This window comes from Stylophora pistillata, chromosome 7 (genome assembly GCF_964205215.1).
Source record: "Stylophora pistillata chromosome 7, jaStyPist1.2, whole genome shotgun sequence".
Lineage (NCBI taxonomy): Eukaryota > Metazoa > Cnidaria > Anthozoa > Scleractinia > Pocilloporidae > Stylophora > Stylophora pistillata.
The window spans coordinates 15,102,374-15,120,917 of record NC_142525.1 but is presented as its reverse complement, the minus strand read 5'-3'; the positions used below and the strand labels follow the sequence as shown (position 1 = coordinate 15,120,917).

At 39.0% G+C, this 18,544-nt stretch overlaps 1 pseudogene across 1 annotated transcript; it reads right to left on the bottom strand.

Annotated features, from left to right (window-relative positions):
- Positions 1 to 6,864: 6,864 nt before the first annotated feature.
- Positions 6,865 to 12,897, bottom strand: LOC148726791 (uncharacterized; annotated as a pseudogene). Its single transcript, XR_015989189.1, has 7 exons — positions 12,766 to 12,897; positions 11,367 to 12,460; positions 10,772 to 10,996; positions 10,165 to 10,393; positions 9,639 to 9,691; positions 9,519 to 9,540; positions 6,865 to 9,325 (listed from the first exon to the last, which is right to left on the bottom strand). The product of XR_015989189.1 is annotated as an uncharacterized LOC148726791 (transcript).
- Between the last annotated feature and the right edge of the window lie 5,647 nt (positions 12,898 to 18,544).

Sequence of the window (18,544 nt, the reverse complement as noted above, 5' to 3'; positions counted from 1 at the left end):
CATCCTTTTAAATTACCACCTAATTGTGAGCATTGTTCCTCAAATGTATTTTTAATTTATAGTTCATAAGGTTTTATACAAAGGAAACCATAGCAGTGATTGTGGCATGGAAACCTGATTCTGTAGTTTCTGTTCAATCAAGAAAACATATCAAGCACTTGATAAACTGTTTCTTCAGTTATCCAAACACCTCAAACTTTGTCAAAAGTACCCCATTGTATTATGTGTTCAGAAATCCTACTGAAGTACTGTCTTGTCTGTTTTTGTCCTTTTTTGCTTCTCTTAGATGCAGCTATTTTAATACAATTGTATGAAAAAGGCAAGCAGTGGTATTGCATTGGTCTGGCCGGACTGCATACATTGCTCACCAGCACCTAAATATTCCCAGAGTTCTTCTAGATGCGAAATTATATGGAATTCCCATAACATTTGATGTAGTCATACATCATACATTTGCCATGGAATAACTGTGGGCAAGTTATTCCCATAGTTTGACGATGCAGAAGAATGATTTCATATCATTTCCATAAAGCAGGCACAACATAGGGTGAATTAGCAGCTGATATGGGATAACTATGGGCACCCACAGTTTTCCTATGTAACTGAATGATCCCATATCATTTCCATAGAGTAAGTAAAGTAAGTGTGCTTTACCAGCTGCTATGGAATACCTGTGGGTACCTGATTCCCATAGTTATACAACACAATGTGATGATCCCATATCATTCCCATAGAGAAGGATAGTCAAGCAGATGAGCCATTGCTATGCAATATCTATGGGCACCTTGTTACCATAATATTACCATACAAATCTTAGGCTCTCAATCCCATATACTTCCCATAGCTTGAATTTTCGCAAAACTGGGCACCATATCAATCCCATATGATTGTCTAACCATCCCATATATGGGCCATGTATGGGCCATAATTTGCCACATCAAACCAATATTTTTACTTAGGTAAAGGGAGATGTGAAGTAGTCCAATAGTGGTTACCATAGACAGAGTGGGTGGCTGTGATGTTTCTTGTGGCAAGCTACTGTTCAAGAGATTTTCAATAGTACCAGATGTCATTGGAAAAGAATATGAGGAATGATCAGAAGAAATAAAGTGAGTACTTTGGGAGAGATTGTTCAGGTTCACTCTGAATGCTCCCCAGGTTACCTAGGTTTATTCTGTATGTACCCACGGTGTGCCATGTTTAGTTGCAGCCTGTTGCACCCCCCGGTAGCGTTGGGCTATAGTGAGATATACGCTCCTTGGCGGAGTTATACGTTTGCCTTTGTTTGGCAGCTTACAAGCAATCGCAGTGTGCGGAAATACTTACTTTGTTTAGATGCAATCGCTCATGGACTTACATCTTATATTAGGTCTGTGTTTTGCTTATGTTGAGGGGCCCCGGTGCCCGAATCCACGTAGAAAAGTGCTTACCCCTGTGTTATCTTTGATCTGCATCATCCGTGGGTGGGAAAGTTGTTTGATAATTTTATCATCTCTGTTTTTCGCATATGGAGACACAATGATGAAGTACTAGATTAAATGTGCACCCTTCGGTGGTGCCGAGAGCATTTGAATGTCTTCTTTCTCGCTGTGGTCGGCCCGAATGGTGTCGAGGTTTAAATTACTTGCAGCCTAGGTGCTAAGGAGACTTTATAATCTTCCATTAGTTTCTCGTTCGGAGAGCTTACACCGGAGATGGCGCAGCTATGGTGCGGTTACAGTCCAAGTGAGTGTAATATCACTATCGTATTCTCATGGATTCGACTCCATTCAGATTTTAAATGCCATCGTTCATATTATTTGTTTGCCTTTCTCCTTTTTGGTTTGTTTTTCTCTTTAATAGATGTCTTCAATCATGGTGTGTGACAGTGCCTTGACGATTTGAGTGACCCCGGCGTCACCGAGAAGTCGTGCGTCCAGACTAGAGTCAACTGTCATTGCGTCAAGCGCGGAGGGTACCGCCGACGCCTATGGGAGAGCTTTTCTGAGGTGGAAAGTGTTTGCCAGTTCCGGCAAGATGGTGATTTGTGCTTCTCCTGCAAAGTCAGAGCATGTGGCTTTATACTTACAGTATTTACTGGATACTACCCATTCCCACTCAGCGGTGGACTCTGCCATATTGGGGCACATCATTTAGCGAGTTTAACTTCCCCTACAGACAGTCCGATCATCCACGCAGTTAGCAGAGCGGCTAAGAGAATAATCGGAACTCGTGTTTGTAATGAGAAAGAGCCTGTTTCTTCAGACATGATAAGGAAGCTTGTTGAGAAATCCAACCTAAATAATTTACTTGAATTACGAAATGTGTATGTTTTTATTCTTGCTTTCGGTGGTTTCTTCCGAATTGAGGAGGTTCTTCAGATTACATATAGAGACATTAGTTTTCACAGTGACCACTTAACTATTAAAGTTGATCGGAAGTAAGACAGATCAACTTAGGAAAGGGAGCCAAGTTGTAATTTCAGAGAGCTCCACTACTGCTACCTGTCCTGTTAATATTTTCGGGCGTGATTTAAGAGAGTTTGAAAAGTTTTTAGCTGAGGCAGGCCATTATGTCTTCAGGGCCTTGTAAAGTTTAAATCAGGTTATAGACCAGTATCTGTCAACAAAGCCGCTAAGTTGCTCATGTGTAAGAGATCATTTCAAATCTAGCTTCAAGGATATTGTCCCAGATATTTCTCTATTCAGCACACATTCCATAAGAGCTGGTGGTGCTTCAGCAGCAGCTAATGCTGGTGTTCCAGACAGACTCTTTCAGAGGCACGGGCGTTGGAAATCTGTTTCCGTAAAAAAATGGCTATGTCGACGATAGTTTGAGTTCACGTTTGTCAGTGTCAAAAAAGTTAGGTATTTAATTCTGCAGCGTCTAGTTTTAACACCACATTTCCCTTTCTTTGGCTCTATTAGGTTGCGTACTCTACAAGACTGGCTGACCCATTCTAAATAAACTTTGACATTGAATGTCTCGCCTGAGTGTAGTCAGAAATATTACATATTATTACATATTATATATTATTATATTATTACATATTATTATTATTAATATGTAATACGGCTAATTACAGCCAATTTATTCCGATGACTTGAGTGTAATGCTTGTTTGGGAAATTGCGTCGAAACATATTACCCAAGAACTGGTGAGTATTAGTTTATCTTCGATGTTAGTATTTGAATACATTTTGCGGTGTGGCAATTATCTACTCTTGAAATAGAATAAGAAAGAGTTTTTTTAACTGAGTGAACAGATATTTGAAAACAATCCGAGTTACAGAAATTTCCTCCTCCATTTCCTCTAAAATCTTTAACTTAATAAATAAGTACCACATATCAGAAAATCAGTAAACTGTTATCAGAGGTCTGAAAATCTTATAAATCTTTCACACTTTATGGTCCATTAAAATGCAAAAAGGACTCGCCAATGTCCAGCCATCTTGACCTCACACTTGGTCAATGACGCATATGTATTAGGTACAGATGTGTTTCACAATCTTATGTTCTACAAAATACCAATTTTTATTTCAAATAAAGGTAGCCTTAAAACATTAAGGCAAGACAGGACAGGGTTACATTTTGGGTAGAAAGGGTCATGCCGTGAGGGCAACTTCAAACAGCCATTTTGTTTGAAAAGAAAACAAATTATTAATCTTTCTTCTTTCAGAGGATTACCTGATGGCTCGCCAGCTGGACTGGGATGATTCCAGAAAAAAACTATAATGCGAGGGAAAAAAATACCTCACGTTAGAGCACACAAGCTCTGACGAAAGTGAGCTTTCTCAGTACGAAACTGGGCCAATGCCATTGGATTTGTCAGCAAGAGGTTGGCCTGGGAGAAACCAAAGTCAAGAGAACTCAAAACCCTCTTGATCTTCGGTACAAAAAGTCCTTAAAGCTTTATGTGAGAAACTTTCAAAATGAAAGGGTTGTTGATGAGACAGTTCCCAGATGAAACCCAGCCTTTCATGCGCTCCCAAATTGGCCCTAAAGACTGGTTCTTCTCCTTTAACCACAAGCGCCCTGCACATGGAAATTAATTTTTGACTACTATTTAAGGGCTAATACCCTCATTTTATTACTTGAATTTCTAATTTAGTATAGGTTACGACAGGTAATGAATGTAAATTTATCTTGGTTATACAGGTTATACCCAGCGATCCTCTTTAACCGAAGTAATTATAATAATAATGATAATGATGATGGTTCATTTATATAGCTCATACATCCACTACCTGTTCGAGGTGCTCTACAGAATTAATCCTAAAACCATAGAACTTAATCTGAAAAAACCTGCAAAATGAAAAAAGCTATCAATGTACCTAGAAATTAGAGGCTAAAAGTAAAAAATATGATAGAAAGTTACTCTTAATAAATTAAGTAAAAAAGGAAGGTCTTGAGTTTTTTCTTAAATGACAAAACTGTACTGGATTGTCTTATTTCCAACGGAATAGTGTTTCAAATCTTCGGAGCGCATATAGAGAAAGTTCTATCACCATATCTTTTCGTTTACAGTTTGGCTGCATCAGCAGGTCTTGAAGAGACCACGATTCGATATGAGACAGCCAACCAATAAAGTTGTACTGAGGAGTGATTTGGTCATATATTTCCTTGTATCAGTGACATCACGAGCAGCAACATTCTGGATTTGTTGCTATCACTTCACTTTATACTGGTAGTCCCAAGTATAGATGATTGCAATAGTCCAACTGCGTAGTTATAAATGCATGTATAACTTTCGAGGCAACATTCTCGTCAAGATATCTACGAATTCTAAAAAGATTCCTCAAGTGGTTGATCGAAGACTTACAAATATGGTCAATTTGGTCATCAAAGGTCATGTGCTTGTCAAGAATACCTCCAAGGTTCGTTACTTTGTTAGAGATGGAGATTCATTTATCTCCAAATTGCAGGTAATCAAGTGCACGCCCCTCACAAAACTTTGAATGAATCAACAAAATATCCGTCTGCTCTGGGTTCAGCTTTAAATCTGATTCTGTCCCGTCCAGCAACTTATCTCAGACACACAGCCAACAACGCGATCAACAGCCAAATTCACATCATCTGTTTTGAAGGCCAGGTAAAGTTGAGTATCATCCGCATAAAGGTGGTAATTAAGATGGTGGCTGGCGATGACATCAGAAATAGGAGCAATCTATAACAGGTAAAGTAAAGGTCTTCGTACAGAGTTCTGTGGTACTCTAACAAGCAAGTCACACGTTTCGACGAATGAGAATAGTTGATCCTGACAAATTTTGCACGACTACAAAGATAGAATTTGAACCAGTTAAGAACGGTGCCAGTAATTCCAAAACGCTTTTCAAGTCTGGACAAAAGTAAGTCGTGGTTGACAGTCTCAAAGGCGGCAGAGATCCAAAAGAATAGTATTGCACTATTTCCGTTGTCCAGTGATATCAAAATGTCATTATGCACCCGTCATCAGAGCTGACTCTGTGTTGTGATAACCCCTGCATGCGGATTGAAGAGGCACATGTAAATCATTGCAAGCCAGATAGTCTTTTAGCGGTACAGCAACCACTTTTTCAAGTTTTTCTCACTTAAAAAAAAAGTGTTCCTACTCCTAAGTAAGTGCATATTAAGCATTTATTTTCAATTGCAGGCTTCTTTTGTCTCTTGTAATTGCTTATATATTTTTCACCTGCCTATCAATAAATAAAGGCATCATTTTAATGTCCAAAATTTGATCCTTTAAATTGTCAGTTGTTTTAGCTGCATTCAGCCTCTTTCAGTTTTATCTCCTTTTATTATCTTAGCATTGCTAACTTACGAGGTACCGAAGATGGTTTTTAACAGAGACAGATTCAACCAAAGTAAAAGAACAATTACAATGAATATATGAAGTTCATATATTTGAACTGCGGCATTAAATACGTATGATGTACGATCCTTCGCAGTAGATAGCGCTATTTATGCAATAGCGAAAATCGTCGCTATTGCATAAATAGCGAAATAAATAGCGCTATTGCATAAATAGCGCTATCTACTGCGAAGGATCGTGCATCATACGTATTTAATGCCGCAGTTCAAATATATGAACTTCATATATTCATTGTATCTGACTTATCATCACGGGTTTATTATGAATCAACTTAACGGCCTGCTCCCAGTTGGCTTGTTAGCTCAATTGGTAGAGCGCTGCACTAGTATCGCAGAGGTTAATGGTTCGAATCCCGTACAGGCCTGATTTTTTTCAGGTCTGATTTTCGCAATTGCATAAATAGCACTATCTACTGCGAAGGATCGTGCATCATACGTAAAAGGACAATGCAACAAACCGCGTTTATTTCAACATGGCGACTCTCCGGATTGGGGCTGCCGTTCAATGTGCATGCGTTTACAAACAAAGGTATGGATGCAAGAGCCATAATGGGACAGAGACGGAAACGCCCAGTCAGGCCCTTGGGAGATGTGAATTTCACTAATGTTATTTAGACCCTTGCATTTATCGGAAGTTGGTTTTCCGAGAGGTCCGCAAACTTTAATCGGTGATGTCAAGAGTCATCATCCAAGAGAAGATGTGAGAAAAAAATGGCGTCGCGCGTGGAGGTGAGATTTATCGATGAGAGCGATTTTCTTATCCACGGGAAAGGTTTTATCTTAAAAGATGATGCCGATAATCTATATTGGGAGGTTGATTCCACGATTTCCTTGGAGTGGAATGATTCGCTCGATGAAATATCAGACTTTGAAGAGGAACTGAGGTCCGGCGCGGACAGCGATGCTGATAGCGAACTTTCAACTTCAACAAGCGCTACGTACGATAACAGCGACGACAGTGATTTCGGTGCAGGACCTTTGGCACCGAATAAAGGTGGAAGAAAGAAACCCAAAGCGAAAAGCCAACAGAGAGCGGGGAATTTTAATCGTCGCACAAAAAAGTCGAGGGAGCCGAAAGTCTTTCCCGGTACTAGTGAAGCACCGTCGACCAGTAATTCCAACAAAAACAAAAACACAAAAAAGTATCAAGCAAATCGCGGCGGGAATCAAAAAAAGAAAGCAACAAAGACGCTGAAAAAAAAAGGAACTAGACGAATTCATAATGAAACAAGAGGGTAAACGTCCCATGTGCTGGAATTTCGTATCGGAACAGCTTCGTAAACAACCAGTCATGAAACATTTGGAAACCCATCGAAAGCTTATCGAGGAAATACTCGAGGCTCGCTAAAGCGAGCTGCGAAATCTGGTGAATCACATGTTTTCGGTTTACATGGAACATGTATCTGCAGTTGCAGAGGAAGCAAAGAAAGACCGTAAACTTCATCTGACATTGCGCTGGATGAACACTCTAACAAGCTATTTGTAAGGTTCATCAAAAAATTCAAAGGTATGTGCTCTAGTGTTTACCGACTTGCCCATTGTCATTCATCCGCTACAATTCGGGCCGTGACGGGAATTATGCACTCTCTTGTTTACGACTTCGCCCAGACCGAATCGTACAATCTTTCTAAGCCTGTAGAGGTTCAGCAGAGCCTTTTACCAGAGGATGATGTTACTTTGTACAGAATGTCTGGGGCAGAGTCTCTGTGTCAAATGATTAAACTAAGAAAAGACACCCTGTCAGCAAAGAAAGGCAAGGGAAAGGTCACTTCGCAAAGCAGGATTGACATGGAGCTTGAACTGGATTTTGGAGAAACTTAAGCAGTCTTTCTCAGGCTCTAAAACTGCTTGATGAGGGTAATTTGACTTTTGTGAAGAAGGATTTTCTTAACTTTGTTAGGGATGCTGATTTGACAATCAGAAAATACGTGAATGAAAGGAAACTAAACAAGCACAAAAACAATTTTTTGGAAGTAGTTCACTTTAATGTGTATAATGATGAGCAATTGTTAAAATCTTTCAAATGGTCAATAGGAAAATGTGGAGCGTTAACTACAACTTATCCTTTTTCTGTAATTAATAAGATATACCGTGATATGCTTCACAAACTATGTAACACAAGAACAAAAGAGTTCATCAGAGGAAAATTTGAGAAAGACTTGGCAAAATCTGGTAAAGTTGTTGAAGCTGGTCAGTCACTGAGAGACAACCTAAAAACATTTAGTATTACTAAAAAAAAGGTACACTCTATTAATTTTCATGTAAGAAGTATGGAACTCTAAGACGTTATGTGATCACACAGGTCAGGACAAAACATACCAGAATTTTTAAGGTTAGAGAAATTTTGAGGGCTAAAGAAAACAAACTTATAAGGGAAGCCTGGCCCTAATTTCTAACTCCAAAAACATTTGCACTCTTTACTTCAGTTTTTAAGGTAAGTATCTCTAGGAAAACTAAATTTTCTTTCAGTCAGTTCAGTTATGTGATGCTCCCGATCTGCATGTGTGATCTACATTGAAAAATTCCCTCCTTTAACACCTGTCACATTCTACCCAGCCACCAGAGGCTACAATTTTCCTGTACAAGCTGTGGCATACCTGTGAAAAAATTCTCTTTTTGCAAGCCAAGTCATACAGCTAAAATGTAACTGCTTGCAGGCCAAGCAATACATGACCCTTGAAAACTCTTACATGTTAAGTTTAATGTACTGTTATCCCCATTCACTTAAGTCAAAGAACTTGGATTAACTTTTATGGCAAAAGGCCTATGTGCAATCATAAGAAACAAATGTAAGAGTGCACAAGCCTAGATTTTTACTGAAGAATTTTTGCATCACCCCTGAGTACCAATTTACAATATCACGACAGCTATCCTGTCCATAGGGTACATAGCCTACCATGGCTCCACGCTGGCAATGGCTTCTGTCTCCCAAATTAGAACTGCCACAGTGCGAAGGCTAGAGATCATAACAGCCACTTGCTTCTGTTGCCAGCTTGCCCTTGCTTGCAAAGTGGTGATCAGAGGTGAAAAATCTCCTGATCGCAAATCAAACCCAATGGCTTGATCATAACTTGAAATATGAAGATCATCTCCACAGCTCTCCACAGCATCTTCTATGTCAAGATTTCTAGCCTCTCCATCAAACAGCAGATCATGCAGAGCATTTCCTTCGAACATTGCCTGAACCAGTACTTCAAACCACTGACTTGGTAGGGTGCTTGCAGTTAATTCTGGCAGACCATGTTTGCCAAACTGAAAGCCAAACAGCGAAGCAATAAGGGTACATGCATTACTTCCTTGACGGCTGCCAACAGTTGACTGGCTAAGGTTACCAGAAAGGGAAAACTGCTTTAAACCAGTGATGCCAAAAGGATTGTACACCAGACGAACTGAGTAAGATGATCTTGATCCAGAATTACCACTTGTACTTATGAGTGACCCTGATACAAGGATTACATCAGGAAGCCATAAACCATCAGCCTTAACTGATCCCATGTCTGACAAGGAAAACAACATTTTATCTGTCACTTCTGTGTAAATTGTAATTCTATCGGAAAGAAATCATTTTCACACCAGAAACCATAAATATTATCACTTTCTTACTATTACCTGGTCAACTAAATGATGTAATCCTTGTATCAGGGTCACTCAGTAAGTACAAGTGGTAATTCTGGATCAAGATCATCTTACTCAGTTCGTCTGGTGTACGATCCTAAATGATTTGGTATTTGTGCATGCATAATCACTTTCACTTAAACACTTAATTAAGTCAATTAAAATAAAGATAATAACAATAATTAGACATTGTACCTGCCATGCCAAGAACTTTCTTTGTCTAGCTTTCTTGCTGTTGTCCAGATACTCTGCAGGCAAAAAATGTGCTTCAATAAATGTTTTAGTGCATATGTTACAGATCAAATTTGATTTTCGGATAGGTAATTTTGATTTAACCTATTGACTCTCAATTTCCTTTGTTTCCTAGCCCTACAGCTGTAATTCATGAATAATTAGGGGTAGGAGACAAAGTAAATGGATAATCAACCATAACATTAAAAGAATTTAACCTGAAATCAAATTTAACCTGTAACACATGTAAAGTAAATATGCTTGCCCCACAGATCGAGTGGTACAAGGGAGATGCATTTATCTTCGAACTAAAGTGAGCAATTGAGGGACATTACTAACTTCATAGCAAAGAAATAAAAGTATTTTATGGTCCAAAAACAGAAAAATATTCTGCAACCACTTTAATTACTCAGTCCCAACACTTGTTAGTATTTGAACACTAACACTATATATAACACTAACTTATTAACCAATTAGCCACTTTCCTCACCAGTGTTTTGATGACATGTATGCCATTCTTTGAAGAACTGGAAGCCTTTCTCAATATTCTGCACAACAAGTTGGTATCTCGGGGTAACAGTCATATGACTCAGTATCCCTTTCTCGAAAATGAGATGGCTAGCTTCCAAGTAGTTGCCAGTCATCGCAATCGCTGATGCATCAGCAGGGAGTGGGTCTATCCTCGCACGTTCTTGGAGAGCACTGATCATGTATCGTTGCTGCAGGAATGGCAATAGACAGATACTCAGACACATTGCTCAGAAAAGAATGGATGCTAACTTATTGATACATACACTTATTTTTTTTAACCCTTTCACCTGATGTGCACAAACAAAGAAAAAGGCTGTTGTCAATACACTTCTTGAAGCATTGGTGGAGAGGATTTCTTAACAGGCTTAAGCCTTTTCCAAGTTTGCTCACTCATAACTTTTTATCCTGCTTTTATTTTGTATTGATTTTGCTCAAGTTAAAAAAATATTGATGTTCGTCACTTGGTCCTGACTTGATATAAGCATACTAAACTAGCGTGTACTGAGTGTATTTATATTGTATTTAAATTTAATTACTGAGAAAAAAAAGGTAGACTAAATACATACTTGCATAATTTTTGCAGGAAGTACATTCAAATGAGTCCAGCTATCTCAGTGAACAAAGCTATACCTAAGCCCTTGCACTCATCTTCCTAGGTTCTGCCTTACTCTTTCCTGGTCACATTCATATTGATGTATGATGGACAGCCAACCAAAATCATTACCATCCTTTTGGAATGATTTTGAACCACTTGGTCTAGAACTGTACAATGCAGCAATGTTGCTTTTAAGCTGAAATAGTTTATTAAAAAAAGGATTTTTAATAAACTATTTTTAACATTTTTCATTCATCAAACTACCTTATTTTAATCAAATTAGGTAATAAAGGAGTCACGGTGCAAATATATAAACATTTGTATAAAGATCATTTTCTTTCGATGAGATTGCATCACTCTGTAGCATGACACATTTTTACCAAGTGGTCACTCTTTAAGTAAATCTGTGAAAGATTCACACAGGGGACTGGAGGTAATGAAATTCAACTGTTGGTATTTCAATAACATAGGGCCTTTTCCAAAACTAATGATTGTCTCTTATTCATTCAATCAATAATATAACGAAATTGAAAAAAATCTCAATATTAAGATTCAATGTTATAAACCTGGTGTGATGGGCAAATGACAACAAACACTCTCTTACCTTCGCTGTCTTCATATGGATTATCAAAGAATGCTGACACAGAAAATGGGTCATCACCATCTGCAAGGGGGAGTTGCTTGTGTTTGTAGCCACAAAGAAGTTTGATCAGGGCAAGATTTGATGATGCTCCATCACACACCAGTATGCGTACATGGAAATCATACAATGTGAAGGCCTGGATTGTCCTCATAACACATTCAAGAAGAAATTTATGGTCCCATGAGTTCGCACAAGTGAAATAAGGACCAATAACATGAAACTTTGACGTTAAATCTCTCCACAAAAATTGAAGGATATATGAGGTTTTCTGTTGATCGTAATCCCCTCCAACACTCATATACACATCATGTAGCCAAGGCAATTCCTCTGGACCCATAGCATAGCCCCTGATGGTCCCATTCATTGAATTCCAAACAATCTTTGACTGCACCTATGTTTCAAGTAAAGTAAATGCTTCCAGGTAATATCAACTAAATTAATTATTGCAACGTTTCTTCTAATTGAAGTAACTGTTAAATTGCTTGCACTAAAGATGATTGCACTAAAGCAATGACTTAATTTTTGGTTCTGTCTGCCTGTGTTTAACTTTTATCAATTTGGACCTCCAGAAATTCATAGTTTTAATTTTCTGCACTTACTTACCTGAACTTTACAAGTGTAAAGATTTTCTACTGTATAAAATTTTTCTTTAAATAGAGTCTGATATAATTATAAGAAATAACAAAAGAAAAAGACCCAGAAATACATGAACCAGCAGCTACATTAATTTAAATATACTTATTTTAAGACTTTATTATGGTTGCTTTTACTAGCCTTTGTCTCATCAAAAACCAGGACACCAATGCCCAATGGTCTTTTCTTTCCTGTATCAACCTGTATTTTGGTGAAATTGTCATATTCTTGCCTTTGATGAGCAATGTAGTCTTCATGGATCCCAGGCCCCATCAGCATTTTTGCTAATGAGACGTTGAAGATATTTGGTGCACGGTACTTGCAGGATGCCTAGGTCTCAAACAGCACGGAATACTGCTGGACTTCTGGCATAGATAGCAAGAGCTATTAAATAAAAGAAGTGAAATTACACAAGATCATTTATGTACAGTACATTAAATTGTATAAAGCACAAATTATATAGTCTCCTTTTCCCTTTTACCTGTAAATCAAGAAATAGACCAAGAGTTTTTTTTCTGTGTTTATGACACATTGTCAAGCAATTTTTTTTGGTTGTTTTTGTTCTGATATTTGGACTCTTGTGTACAGGGCAACCCTATACTAGTAAATTCATGCCTTTGATGCATGTTTCTGGCAAAAATTTCTCTGCCGGGAAAAGCATATGAAAATTAATTAAATAAAAAACTTACCAACTCTTATCGTTGCAGACGACCACTTATTACTTTGTCTTCCAGTTTCTAGAAGAAAGAGAAAGAAATGACTCGATGGTTATTACCTTAGTTCAGGGGATTGACATAAACAGAAAAAAAATTATTTATCCACATGGCCGACGTGTGAATAACCGGATAGCGAACGAATATTCTTTTCTTAAAATCGAAAAAGAACACTCTGCTTTAGACAGATACATTTATTTATTGCCAACCTTCATTCATCGTACATAGTCTATATATATATATATAGTTAAGGCAAAAGGAAACGCAGCGAGCTCTGATGAGCGTTTTTTAAGGTTCCGACCAATTATTTTAATTTAAAGGGTGGCATAATGAGTATCACTTTACTTGTTAATCAACTGGTATCAAAGAGAATCGCATAGCTTAAAGTAAACACGCGCTTTGATTAGTCAGTACGTCAACCGGAAGAGAGGGTATTTAGTGTGGAAACGCACTAACGCATAAAGCGATATCGCTGACATGAGTCGCGAGCAAAAACTATTGTTACGAACGTAAAAACGTAAATACAACTAGTGCTACGAAAATATTAACAAATATGAACAAATTTATAGAAAACGAATGTCTTCCAAATTTTGAATTGAAATTGAAATTTTTAGAAAATTGGAGGAAACCACTCACGCTCAAATGTACGAGAAAACGCATAGAAAAAAATCAAAATGCCAGAGACGAGGGAAGAAAGCCAAACGACAGTTCTCGCCGAGGAAAACCAAACAAGCGTTACTAAAGAATACCAAAACAGGTATCAATGCCGAAAAAGGTCAAGCATCTTTTCCCGAAATCCAAACCATTGTAGCCTATACAGACGACGAACTGGCCTCTTTTAGATACAACATGGTTTCAAAAAACACTAGACGGCAAATTCACAAATTCGAGTGGTCGCAAAACTGTCATCCAAGCGCTCAGTGAGGATTTCGACCCAGTGGAGATATCAGAGCTCACTGGCCACTCCAATCCGGAATCCATATCCAGCTACGGCCATAATCCTCTGGAAAAACAGCGGCGAATGTCGAATAAGTTGGCCGGTTTCAACCCACGCCAAGCACGACAACTACCAACGGCTATTCAAGTCATGCTTTACGGGAGATTGTTCTCAATAGCTCAGCCACGCCAAGCAACACAGCAGCTACTAGTGACCTTGACAGCAATGCCAGTCGTTCTAGTTACCTGATGGCAGGAGCAGTTGGCGGAATGTTTACTGGAGTAACTTTTAATAATTCTCCAGTAAATATTTCCATAAACTGTCAGACCGGCATTGACACCAACGAGCGACTCCCTGCGATGAAAGAAAAACAGTTAAAATTGTGACTTTTAACTGAACCGTTTTTCGCCAGAGTTTACCGAGAAATTCCAGTCCTAATCATGGTATTTTGAATACACCTTTTTTTACAACTGTAAAGCACTTACCGGTTTTTTGTAGATCTTGCTTTGATACCGGAACGCTTGAAATTTTCATTTCGCTTGAGCATTTGACCATTTAGTTGTTGATTGTCGGCGCCACATTCTGCCAAGTTGAGTGGTAGCAGGCAAATCTCTGTCTTAAATAACTCCGTATTGTGTACTTTTAGTTTTTTTACTGAAGATTGTAAAATGTGAGGCACCGCTTTCTCCACGAGTTTGAAATAAAAGTGGTTTTTATTCTAAAAATATCTTGTTCCCTCTATTCGCTAGAAATTGACACCTGACTTTGAAAGGGTTTCCATTGTTTGCGCTCTGGCGTGGCGCACGAAAATACAAAACATCTAGTTTCGCCCAGTGATTTGGTGGCTTTAGCTATGTGATGCAAGAAAAATTCACCAGGTACAATTAAAATTGTCGACGGTTCAAACGTGAGCGACTTACCTTGCTTTCCATTCCCTTAACAATAACTGTTCTGACAGTTGACTTAAAAATGGCTTTCTTAAGGGCGCGCGTGCGGAATAAAAACAAACAATAATATTGCCGTTTTAATTCCTTGTTTTCTTATTTTTATTCTGTTATGCGATTCAAGAAAAATTCACTACCTGACTCATGAATTCCACGTTAAATTTCACTTGAAAAATCGATATCGCACTCATCGCTTCGCGACTCGTGCGATATTGGTTTTTCGCGTGAAATTTAACGTGGAATTCACTCGTCAGGCAGTGAATTTTTCTATAGTATTTTTCACTGATTGTACATTTGTACATTTGCGTTAATTTGTCTTACAAACTACCTGCTTTACAACCACACTTTGTTTTAAAATAGTATGAAAGAAATACGACTCTTTGAGTGTCATACTGTAACTCTGGTGAAATATGGTAATGAAATTATGTTTACTTTGTGTATTTGAAAAAAGGAAACTTACAACTTCTTAACTTACTAGTCTTGGCCTGGTCCTTGAAAAATGATCCCTTCTCCATCTGCCACATTTCACGGATAACAGCTCCAGTAACGGACTTGTGATTGTCAGCCTCTTCCACTACTTTCGCTAAACCTTCTTGCCCTTCATTGCACGATTCAATTGACTGAACTAGTTTCACCAGCTCGATATTCTGTTGTTGATTGACTGTCACAGATGTTCTGCTGATGATTCGCTCCGCGACTCTTATGAAATTCTTTCGCTCTTTTCGAAGGTCCTCATGCCTCACTTTTTGGCTCTCCGGGCTAAAGAAGGACAATCTAACTTTGGACGACGCCTGCTGTCTTTCAATGCGCTCTTCTTCTAGCAAGCTCGTTCTTCTGTCACGAACAACAAGCATTTGTCTCCTCGCAAGCCTTCACTCGCTGCATATGTCGCACATCTCGTCCGCCAAATCCAGCTTCTTCGGTTTCTGCCACAACTTGCACTTTCTAGCACTTATGTGTCTCCAAGGCCAAAGCTCTTCTTTCACGTTTGACGGTTGAATGCGAATATCCGCGAAGATAGCATCGTAGTCTGAAATTCCAGGGCACATAACAAAACCTGAATGTGGTCGAAGAACCTCAATCACTCGCTCCACAGACAATCGATCGTTCAAGTCAACTTGACCCTCACCGACAGTTTTATGGATGAATACCTGTAATTTATGATGCCCTGATGGACAGAAAAGTAATCCTACTGGATGGTAGGTGCCAAGTTTTTCACTGAAGGTCTTCTCCTTGCGAAGATAAACGCTGAGAGCTGCACTTTGGTCCTGGCCGGATATCGCTTCCATTTCACAGTGCAGCGAAGCATCAAGTTGATAGACTTCTTCCTCCGGCTTTTTTAATATCTGCACTTCTTTGGAGGTCCTGAGTTCTCGAGGATACTGCTCTTGGGATAATTCCTTGGCTTTCTTCTGTTTCTTTTCAAGAAGACCTTTTAAAGCTTTAACGGCGAGACGCGGACTTCTTCTCACGGCTTTCCCGCAGAAGGAAACAGAGTTGGAGTCTTCTTCAGAAGACAAAACCTCGCTTATCTTACGCTTACGAGTAGTACCACTTCCTGCAACTTCTTTATGTGGAACGCACTCACCATGCAGGCCCTTCAATAGACTCATCCGGTATATTTATGCCGAAATCCAGACGCCTGTAGATCGCGGTCGAATACAAGGTCATGTTGAATATTCATTCACAACACTGATAAAATATCAGGACCTAAACGATCCATTAAGATCACCGATCGCTTCACGTGTACCTCAGCCAATGTAATCTATTGCATAACTTGCACTTATTGCAAAAAGATATACATCGGCGAAACAGGCAGAAGACTAGGTGACCGATTCCGAGAACACCTTCGAGACGTGGAAAGGAATGACAAGGACACATCGAAACCAGTCGCTAGACAGTTTCATTTACCTAATCACTCTAAGCAACACATGGCAATCTGCGGTCTTTCCTTGCACTTAGGTGGCACGGAAAGCCGTAAAAATCTTGAACAAAAGCTCATCTTTCAAACCGGTAGTCTAAATCCCACAGGGATCAACGAACGCTTTCATTCCACCAATTTATTCATGTTTTTCTCGTTGCCATGCTCCCACCAATAACGTAGCCCCATTTTCTGGCTTTAAAATCACACACAACCCACAATCCCTCTATTCGCTGCGACGAAGGGCTAACGCTCGAAACGTCAGCTTTTGTAATCATTACGGTGGCTAATTTACCATTTCAACTTTGTTGATATATCCAAATTATTATATTGAATATTCAACAGTCGCCATTACAATGCATATTATAACTAAAAGGGCTGGCGCTTCAATTAAGATGTGCGGACGTCCCAGGAATTAGACCTCCGTTTAATTGTAACTCTAAAAATAACTTTTGTGAAATTCACATATCCTGGCCACGCCCTCAGATTCGCTCTCTGTCCCAATTATGACTCTTGATGGATGTCATTATGACGTTGGCGGGGTTTGAGATTCCAAAGAGTGACCTAGCCTCATTAAAACTATCCTCATATATGCTGAATCATGCTGAGCAGCCTCGCCGCTATACTGTGACCTAACTGAGTCTCACCCCTCACATGGGCGCAGTATGAGCTATGTATTCGGCTTCACTTATAATTCTGACTATACGTTTCTGCAGGAGGAAAATCCTGTCCTTAAACTTATCCTTCTAATTTAAAAATCAGAAGGATAATTTGAGGACCATACGATATTACAATAGCTGAGATAAGGATACACTAGAGTGTGGTATAAGGTTAGTAAAGATTTTGAAGAAAGAAAGAGACGAGATTTGCTTATTACTCCGATAGTTTTCGATATCTGTTTAGTAATGTGGGATGTATGTTGCTTCCACGAGAGATGCTGATCAACAAGAACTCCAAGAAACTTTGCTTGATGCCGATATTGTCAAGAGTGATGTTATCATAAACAACGTTTTTGTTTTCGACGAAAAAGAATGTAATTAGTTTTTGGAATGTTAAATGATAGTTTATTAGTATTAAGCTAGCACATTATCTTCCCTATTTCACAATTCATGACGGATATGGTCTCGTTGGGATCTTTAGGAGAGTGAAAAAGACTAGTATCATCAGCAAATAAAAGAGTTTTTACTATATCAGATGTATTTGGGAGGTCACTGATACAGATAATAAACAACGGGGATCCCAAGATTGAACCTTACCAAATTTAAAGCGATCCGAAGAAATTGTCACCAAGCGTTAAACGACCGAAGATGTTGTGAAACAAACAAAAGCCAAGAGCGAGGAACATCGGTTAAAACCCGGCAGACTTCGTTACGTTGTGGGCTAAGAGGTCGTTCGTATTCTATCACTCACTCAACAGGATATCATTGTGGCTTCGCCACAATATGAGGCAGTAGCCATAAAAACAGTGCTTGCCCTTATCCTTGTTCAGTTCTTTGTTTCTGTCCTCTGGGACTTATCATAAAAAGATTATTTTCATTAATTCAAAGAAGCGTACAAGTTTCAAGATCCGCACGGTCTGAAGTCGGGAAAGGAAACGCAAGAGAAGGACTGGATTTAAAAAGGTTTGGGATGAGATCCTAAAATAGATACACGCATGCTGTGCTACTATACACTACGAGTTGTACGGTAAAGAGTCGGGTGACTCGGTGGCAACGGATTTGCGTGTCTACGGGGCCGGTCAATAAGCAAGGAGTGTGAGAGCCCTAATTTATCATTGTTGGTAATCTCAAATATTCGTCAAGGTGCGTAAGTTAGACGCAGGGATGATAACTAGGGAATTCAAAATATACTGCGTTATAACAATTGTTTAGGATGGTGGCGCAAGTTTTCTGGATCAATCACAGAGCGAAGTAAAGCAAAACCAATGCAACTCAGGACCACTTTCGATATTCA